Here is a 9,551-nt window from a genome sequence, read left to right as displayed (position 1 = left end):
TCAACGTTAGAAGTCTTAACGTGACTTCTAACGTTCCTTCTCAATTCTTGGCCAACGTTAATGGGACTCACTTTTCCCATTAACGTTGGCTTGTGCCCCTTTTCGCAAACATTAATGGAAATCACTTTTCCCATTAACGTTGCTTGCCTTTTGCCTCCTACGTTAGGTCTTACGTTAGCTTAGCAAACGTAGCTCTTAACGTGGGCACCTATCACCATCGAGAGCATTAGTGACACTCACCTTTGTCACTAATGCTCTAATTGCCTTAATCCCCTACGTTAGAACCCACGTTAACTAAGTTAACGTGGCTTTTAACGTAGTAATGAAGCCATCTTCCAACGTTAGTGACAAAAGTGAGTGTCACTAACGTTGGTTCTTTGAACCCCACTCCACGTTAACTTTCACGTTAACAATATTAACGTGAGAGTTAACGTAGGCAATGAAAATGATCCAACGTTAGTGACAAAAGTGATTGTCACTAACGTTGGCAGTGTTGATCCTTGTCCACATTAGAGTTCACGTTAACTTAGTTAACGTGACTCTTAACGTGGGGCATTGCCTAGTTTCCCAACGTTAGTGGTGTTCACTTTTACCACTAGCGTTGAGGAGAAACGTTATTGGAGTTCACGTTTCTCATTAACGTGGAGTCCTCCTTTCCTTCTACGTTAAGTACCACGTTAACTTAGTTAACGTGGCTCTTAACGTAGGCTATGAAGTGGCTTCGCAGGCATTATTGGTGATCACTTTTCTCCTTAACGTTGCAAGCCAATTGCCATCCCGCGTTAGTAGTCACGTTAACTAAGTTAACGTGAATGCTAACGTGATTCTTCCATGCTTTATTTGTCCTGAAATCAAGCAATTAAAGTGCATCAAAGCTCTAGCCAAAATCATGAGATTATGCATCATTAAAATATCATGTAATTCTGGCAAAAAATCTCATGAAATCATGCAAAATTCACAATAGTTGCTTGAATGAAGGTGTAAGTATATTTTCACCTAAACCTTGCCTTGTTTACTAGGAAAATGCACGAAACTACCCTAAAACAGTAAAGAAAAGGTCAGTGAAACTGGCCTAGATGCCCTGGCATCACAACACCAAACTTAAAGCTTGCTTGTCCCTAAGCAAGTACTGAAGCATAAGCAAAATGAAATAAAAGAATAAGAAAGATGGGAATAGCATTCATGGTTCATGGAGTTTCATGCATAGCAACTTAGGTTCTTTCCTTTTAGGTTTCAAGCCTTTATCAAATCCTTAGTCACTCTCTTGATTGCATCCCTTGAGGCTTCTTTCTTATTGATCATTCTCTTTAAGCTTATTACATTTTTCTTTTGGCTAAGTGCTCTGTAAGAGGGCGACTTTTTATGATAAGCTTTCAGCCAACACTCCCAAACCAATTGGTTTTAAGGTGCTAGGTGTTAAGACACCCCTAAGGACTTACTCCGTCAAGTCTCTTTCCCTCGTACATACACACCACAGGCACATGGTTTGTTATTCTTTCTTTCTTGAGACCTTGGTGTCCAGCACCTCTTTGGGTTACTAAGTGCTCTGTAACAAGGGTTACTCTTGATAGTGGATTTTCAGCTGATAATCCCGGATTAGTTAATCCAAGTAACCAAGTGATAAGGCACCCTTAAGAGCTTATTCATCCAAGTATATCCCTTGTACATAAACACCACAGACACATGCCTCAGCTTCACAACCCTTGGTGCCTAGCATTGTTCCTTTTTGTGTTCCCTTTCTTATTTCCACTTGTATTACTCTTTTTCTTTTCTTGTTGGGATCTTATTATTTAGCTAGCCTCAAGGAATATGTCTCAAATTTATGACTTAGGATGGATAGTTGCTTTCTTTCCTTTCTTGGTGAACCAACTTAGCTTACTAATCATCCTACCACAAACACTTAGAATGCACTTCACAAAATGACTCCATTCTTGTTATTTCCATAATATTTTCTTTTTGATTAACTTAAAGAGACAAGCATACAAGTAAGCAAGATGACAGTGAGCATTCAAGACATTAGACTCAATAACATAGACCTAAGCAATGAAACTTAAATGCAAAATTGAAAATCCTAAGCTACCATGGAAGCATGTTCTATTTCATACATGATTTTCCTTATTTAAAGTTTTGAAAAGGAAGGTAAACTAAGAAGGAACTTCACCACCTTTCACTTATTAGTCTGCTCATTCTCTTCTGCTCCCTTGCCATTTTTAGATTCGCTTTGTCCACTTGTACTTCCTCTCATCTGATTTGCTCTAGCTAATTTCCAATCCTCTAGTGCCTTCCTTACCGATTCATGACTTTGTTCAACCCTTTTGCGCTCCACTCGTGCTAATTCATCCTTTACATCCTCATATTTTGTGATTCCTGGATGCAAATTAGGCAATTGTCCGACTAGATATCCAAGCCTGGCTTGGGTATTCACATGGTATCCTGTCTTACTCATGTAGACTCCTTTCGAGAATGTTTTAAGTTCATCGAGAAGATCTGCTTGTTCTCTTTGTTTCCTATGCATCTCATGAATGTGGACTCCTTGATGTGCTTGGATATTGATTAGCCTTTGGATGGCTTCTTGCTGTTGATCATGTTTCTGATTCAAATTGTGGAAGGATTCACTCCATTGTCTTCCTTGCTCCAATTGCTGATCTATCAGTTGTTTTTGCCATTCCCCTTGTTGATTCATCCATCTGGAAAGTGACTCTTCATGGCGATCTCTTGATTGTATTTGGAGCTCCCTTTGCGCCTCTTGGTTTTCCATGCATTGCCTAGATAAAGCATCAATAGCCTCTTGCAGTTGGTGCATGCTTAAGGTTGCTGGGGGTTGCTCTTGTGGAGGTTGTTCTTCTTCAGTTCGAAGGGCTGGCCTCTTTCGTCTCTTCCTTGGAGTTAGTGGAGCTGCAGCTGCATGCATCCGACGATAAATGATTGGAAGACCAACTGTTACCCATACGGGGTTCGCATCCTCGAATATCACCCTGGCCAGTCTGCAAAGAAGAAAAATAGTGCTGGGATAACCCAACTTTCCTCCAGAATCACTCTTCTCAGCAAACTTCCGAATGCCTTGGGCTATGATTTCATGAACCTTGATCTCTCCTCCTTTCATTATACATTGTAACATCGTTGCTCTCTTCAAATTTACCTCTGAGTTGTTTCCGGCTGAGAGGATGGATCTCCTTACAATTTCGAACCAACCTTTAGCCTCTGGGAGGAGATCTTCTCTTTTTATAAATTTGGGTTTTCTTTTGGGACCTCTTTCCCAATTGGCTCCTGGCACACATATATCTTGTATAATCTGGTTATAATTGGGAGGTTTGTCCATTCTTGAGTGATAGATCTTCTCTTCAAAAGAGATGCTTCTCAACTTCAGCACTCTCATGATAGTCATAGGACTAAAATCCACCATGACCCCCCTCACAAAACTTGTGTATGAGTCATCCGCCTTGTCTTGCCTAACTGCATTTGCATAGAACTCTCTTACTAGAGTTGCATTCACCCTTGTGATCGGATCGGTAAGGAGCTCCCAGCGACGTTGCTCCACCTTCTCCATGATCTCCGGACACTCGGTTTTTGTTACTTGGAAGCCCAGTTCATAAATGATTTCTTTGTCAGCCATCCACCCATATTGAAGTGCATGATGAAATGTTCTAAACCGCACTTCATCAAAAGGAGGATGTTCTATGGGTCCCTTCCCTTTTTGTCTCTTGGAGCTTAATAATGCCATGTAGGATAGTTGCTATGTTGGTTATTCTCAAGATGGCTATGAGGGTGTATGTGAAGCTTTGGTGAGGAGTGATGTGTGTAGTGTGTGTAGAACCAAAAGGAGAGAGTGGGAATGGTGAGTATAAGTGTGTATGGAGAGGTTGTGTGAAGAGATTTAAATAGGAAAATGGCAATTGATTGAAGGGTGTGGATTGATGATGGTGTTTGATAGTGGACGGTCGGAGTTTTAGGATTGAAGGAGCACAAGGATCAACTCCTTTATAGGGGTCTTGATTTGGTCTCCAAAGCCATCCATTCCCAATGTTGCCTGGCAACACTTTCAAGGACATTCCCTATGAGGACAAGTGTGAAATTCCCTTGGTGTAGTGGCCAAACTCTTGTCCTATCAAGTACCATCAATGTCCTTTTTGATTCCCTATATATGACAAAGAGAGAATGTGAAGATTAGTTGTGAAATTGGTGGGAAAATTCAAAAGGTGAACTAACGAAGCAAAAATCTCTCTCCTCTCTCTCTCTCTCTCTCTCTCTCTCTCTTTTTTAGAAGCAACTCAACTAATTATTAAGCTTCTCAAGCATGCACGTCAGCACAACAAACTTGTTTGTGATCCTATGGTACAACAAGTTTGGGACAGAAATCTTTCTCATAAAGTGTGTTCAAACCTCAATTGATGTGTTTGAACACCAAACTTATCATGTACTATACGTTGCATGTGGAGGAACTTTATATGAGTTGTCAAAGTTGGAGTGAAATTGTTCTGTTGCTCTTATTAGAAATTTAAGAAAGAAAGAGTTATAGAATCATGGGTTGCCTCCCATGAAGCGCTCCTTTAGCGTCACTAGCTTGACGTTTGGTTCTTTGTCAAGGTGGTTGATAGTGCTTGAAGTCCTCTCCTCTTGCAGTGAATCTATATCCGTTAGCTTTGTTGACGAGTTCCAGATGCTCTAAGGATAAGATTTTATTGATAGTATACACAGGAGGCAGCTGAGATGGAATAGTGGGTAGGTGAGTGATGAGCGGATAATTTGTATGCTTTTTGGCATTGTTTTTAGTATGTTTTTAGTATGATCTAGTTAGTTTTTAGTATATTTTTATTAGTTTTTAGTTAAAATTCACTTTTCTGGACTTTACTATGAGTTTGTGTGTTTTTCTGTGATTTCAGGTATTTTCTGGCTGAAATTGAGGGACCTGAGCAAAAATCTGATTCAGAGACTAAAAAGGACTGCAGATGCTGTTGGATTCTGACCTCCCTTCACTCGAAGTGGATTTTCTGGAGCTACAGAAGCCCAATTGGCGCGCTCTCAACGGCGTTGGAAAGTAGACATCCTGGGCTTTCCAGCAATATATGATAGTCCATACTTTGCCCAAGATTTGATGGCCCAAACCGGCGCTCAAAGTCACCCTCAGGAATTCCAGCGTTAAACGCCGGAACTGGCACCAAAATGGGAGTTAAACGCCCAAATTGGCATAAAAGCTGGCGTTTAACTCCAAGAAGAGTCTCTACACGAAAATGCTTCAATGCTCAGCCCAAGCACACACCAAGTGGGCCCGGAAGTGGATTTTTATGTCATTTACTCATCTTTGTACACCCTACCCTAGGCTACTAGTTCTCTATAAGTAGGACCTTTTACTATTGTATTTTCATCTTTGGATTATTTTAGATCCTTTGATCATCTTTGGACATCTAGTTCTTAGATCATTGGGAGGCTGGCCATTCGGCCATGCCTAGACCTTGTTCTTATGTATTTTCAACGGTGGAGTTTCTACACACCATAGATTAAGGTGTGGAGCTCTGCTGTACCTCGAGTATTAATGCAATTACTATTGTTCTTCTATTCAATTCCGCTTGTTCTTGTTCTAAGATATCGCTTGTTCTTCAACTTGATGAATGTGATGATCCGTGACACTCATCATCATTCTCACCTATGAACGTGTGACTGACAACCACATCCGTTCTACCTTCGATTGGGTGAATATCTCTTGGATTCCTGATACACGATGCATGGTTGATCGCCTGACAACCGAGTGCTCGCCTGACAAACGAGCCAGCCATTCCGTGAGATCAGAGTCTTCGTGGTATAGGCTAGAACTAATGGTGACATTCAAGAGAATCCGGAAGGTCTAACCTTGTCTGTGGTATTCTGAGTAGGATTCAATGATTGAATGACTGTGACGTGCTTCAAACTCCTGAGGGCGGGGCGTTAGTGACAGACGCAAAAGAATCACTGGATTCTATTCCGGCCTGATCGAGAACCGACAGATGGATAACCGTGCCGTGACAGGGTGCGTTGAACATTTCCACTGAGAGGATGGGAGGTAGCCACTGACAACGGTGAAACCCTTGCATAAGCTTGCCATGGAAAAGAAGAAGAAGGATTGGATGAAGACAGTAGGAAAGCAGAGAGAGATGGAAGGGACCAGCATCTTCATACTCTTATCTGAAATTCCTACCAATGAATTACATAAGTATCTCTATCTTTATCTTTATGTTTTATGCGTTTATCACCCTACCCATTTGAGTTTGCCTGACTAAGATTTACAAGGTGACCATAGCTTGCTTCATACCAACAATCTCTGTGGGATCGACCCTTACTCGCGTAAGGTTTATTACTTGGACGACCCAGTACACTTGCTGGTTAGTTGTGCGAAGTTGTGTTTATGCCATGGTATTGAACACCAAGTTTTAGGATTCATTACCGGGGATTATTTGAGTTGTGAAAAGTATTGATCACAATTTCGTGCACCAAGTTTTTGGCGCCGTTGCCGGGGATTGTTCGAGTATGGACAACTGACGGTTCATCTTGTTGCTTAGATTAGGTATTTTTTTTCGGAGTTCTTAAAGATGAATTCTAGAGTTTCATGATGATTTGTTGAAATCTGACTGGCTGTGAAGCCATGTCTAATTCCATTGGACCGAGGTTTCAACTTATCATCACAAGAGCTTGTTGATTTCTATCAATCTTGCTTTTGGAGCAGTGATCTGCTAAGGCTTGGCTGGCCATTGGCCATGTCTAGTGTTTTGGACCGAAGCTTTCCTTGAAAGCTTGGCTGGCTGTGAAGCCATGTCTAATTCCTGGACCGGAGTCTTAGACTAGCATTGCACTGATTCCTGGAATTCTCATTAAGAACTTTGATATCTTTTTCCACTTAATTTTCGAAAAAGCACAAAAAAATTTACAAAATCATAAAAACAAAAAAATATTCTATGTTTCTTGTTGAGACACTAGTCTCATGTTAAGTTTGGTGTCAATTGCATGCATTCATTCATGTGTCTTAGTGATCTTCAAGATGTTCTTGATGATTTCTTACTCTAATCTTTAAATTCTCTTGACTTGAGTGTTTTGTGTGTCTCATATGCATTCTCATTAGTGTCAGTAGTATACAAACTGCTAAGTTTGGTGTCTTGCATGCATTGTTATTTGATTCTTGTTGCATTTTGATTTTTCCTTATTATTAAAAATCCAAAAATATTTTTAACTTGTGTCTTCTCAAGTCAATAATACAGAGAATTGAAGATTCAGAATATACAACAGAGGAATTACACAGAAAAAGCTGGGCGTTCAAAACGCCCAGTGAAGAAGGACAGACTGGCGTTTAAACGCCAGCCAGGGTACCTGGTTGGGCGTTTAACGCCCAAAAGGGTAGAGTTTTGGGCGTTAAACGCCAGAATGTGCACCATTCTGGGCGTTTAACGCCAGGATGGCACAAGAGGGAAGATTCTATTTTCAATGCAAAATTTTTTTTTTCAGTTTTCAAAGTTTTTCAAAATCAAATCTTTTTCAAATCATATCTTTTCAAATCATATCTTTTCAATCATATGTTTTCAAAATTGATTTCTTTCTATTTTCAAAGATACTTGCTATCAATTAATGATTTGATTCAACATTTCAAATATGTTGCATTTTCTGTTGAGAAAGGTTTAATGTTTGAATCATATCTTTTCTTGTTAGCCAAGTTTTTAATTTTCAAAATCAAATCTTTTTAAAAAATGTTTTTCAAATCATATCTTCTCAATCACATCTTTTTAAAATCAATCATATCTTCTCAACCACACCTTTTTCAAAATAGCTTTCAATCAAATCTTTTTGATTTCTAATTTCAAAATCTTTTTCAAAAATCACTTTACTTCTTTCCCACTCCTATTTTCAAAAATCAATTAGTGTTTTTCAAAAATGTTTTCAAAATCTTTTACTTAATTTTCGAAAATTTCTTCCCCTCTTCTCACATCTTTCTATTTATGGACTAACACTATCCCTTAATGCAAAATTCGAACTCCATCTTCTTTGATAAGTTCGAATTTTCTACTTCTGCCTTCTATTTTTCTTTTCCTCTGACACCTCAAGGAATCTCTATACTGTGACATAGAGGATTCCACATTTTCTTGTTCTCTTCTCTTTCATATGAGCAGGAGCAAAGACAAAAGCATTCTTGTTGAGGCTGACCCTGAACCTGAAAGGACCTTGAAGCGAAAGCTAAGAGAAGCTAAGGCACAATTCTCTGTAGAGGACCTAACCGAATTATTCAAAGAAGGAGAACTCATGGCAGCCGAAAACAACAACAATGCCAACAATGCATGGAAGGTGCTGGGTGACTTTACTGCACCTACTCCCGACTTCTATGGGAAAAGCATCTCTATCCCTGCCATTGGAGCAAACAACTTTGAGCTTAAGCCTCAATTAGTTTCTCTAATGCAACAGAATTGCAAGTTCCATGGACTTCCATTGGAAGATCCTCATCAGTTTTTAGCTGAATTCTTGCAAATCTGTGACACTGTCAAGACTAATGGGGTTGACCCTGAGGTCTACAGACTTATGCTACTCCCTTTTGCTGTAAGAGACAGAGCTAGGACATGGTTGGACTCTCAACCTAAAGAAAGCCTGGACTCTTGGGAAAAGCTAGTCAATGCCTTCTTGGCAAAGTTCTTTCCACCTCAAAAATTGAGTAAGCTTAGAGTGGAAATCCAAACCTTCAGACAGAAGGAAGGAGAATCCCTCTATGAAGCTTGGGAAAGATACAAACAATTAATCAGAAAGTGTCCTTCTGATATGCTTTCTGAATGGAGCATCATAGGTATTTTCTATGATGGTCTCTCTGAACTGTCCAAGATGTCTTTGGATAGCTCTGCTGGAGGATCTCTTCATCTGAAGAAGACGCCTACAGAAGCTCAAGAGCTGATTGAAATGGTTGCAAATAACCAATTCATGTACACTTCTGAAAGAAATCCTGTGAACAATGGGACTAGTCAGAAGAAAGGAGTTCTTGAGATTGACACTCTGAATGCCATATTGGCTCAGAACAAAATATTGACTCAACAGGTCAATATGATTTCTCAAAGTATGTCTGGAATGCAAAATGCACCAAGCAGTACTAAGGAGGCTTCATCTGAGGAAGAAGCTTATGATCCTAAGAACCCTTCAATGGAAGAGGTGAATTACATGGGAGAACCCTATGGAAACACCTATAATACTTCATGGAGAAATCATCCAAATTTCTCATGGAAGGATCAACAGAGACCTCAACAAGGTTTCAACAATAATAATGGTGGAAGAAACAGGTTTAGCAATAGCAAGTCTTTCCCATCATCTTCTCAGCAACAGACAGAGAGTTCTAAGCAGAATACCTCTGACTTAGCAACCATGGTCTCTGATATAATCAAAACCACTCAAAGTTTCATGACTGAAACAAAGTCCTCCATTAGAAACTTGGAGGCACAGGTGGGTCAGCTGAGCAAGAAAATTACTGAACTCCCTCCTAGTACTCTTCCAAGCAATACAGAAGAAAATCCAAAAGGAGAGTGCAAGGCCATCAACATGGCCGAATTTTGGGAGGAAGG

The 9,551-nt window shown here is 39.9% G+C and overlaps 1 non-coding gene across 1 annotated transcript; it reads right to left on the bottom strand.

The window, feature by feature from the left end:
* Positions 1-8,661: 8,661 nt before the first annotated feature.
* Positions 8,662-8,769, bottom strand: LOC112765605 (small nucleolar RNA R71). Its single transcript, XR_003183844.1, has one exon. It is a non-coding gene; the product is annotated as a small nucleolar RNA R71 (small nucleolar RNA).
* Positions 8,770-9,551: the final 782 nt, after the last annotated feature.

Source organism: Arachis hypogaea, chromosome 2 (assembly GCF_003086295.3).
Source record: "Arachis hypogaea cultivar Tifrunner chromosome 2, arahy.Tifrunner.gnm2.J5K5, whole genome shotgun sequence".
Classification (NCBI taxonomy): Eukaryota; Viridiplantae; Streptophyta; class Magnoliopsida; order Fabales; family Fabaceae; genus Arachis; species Arachis hypogaea.
Note: the sequence above shows the minus strand (reverse complement) of the source record. Positions and strands in the feature narration are given on the sequence as shown.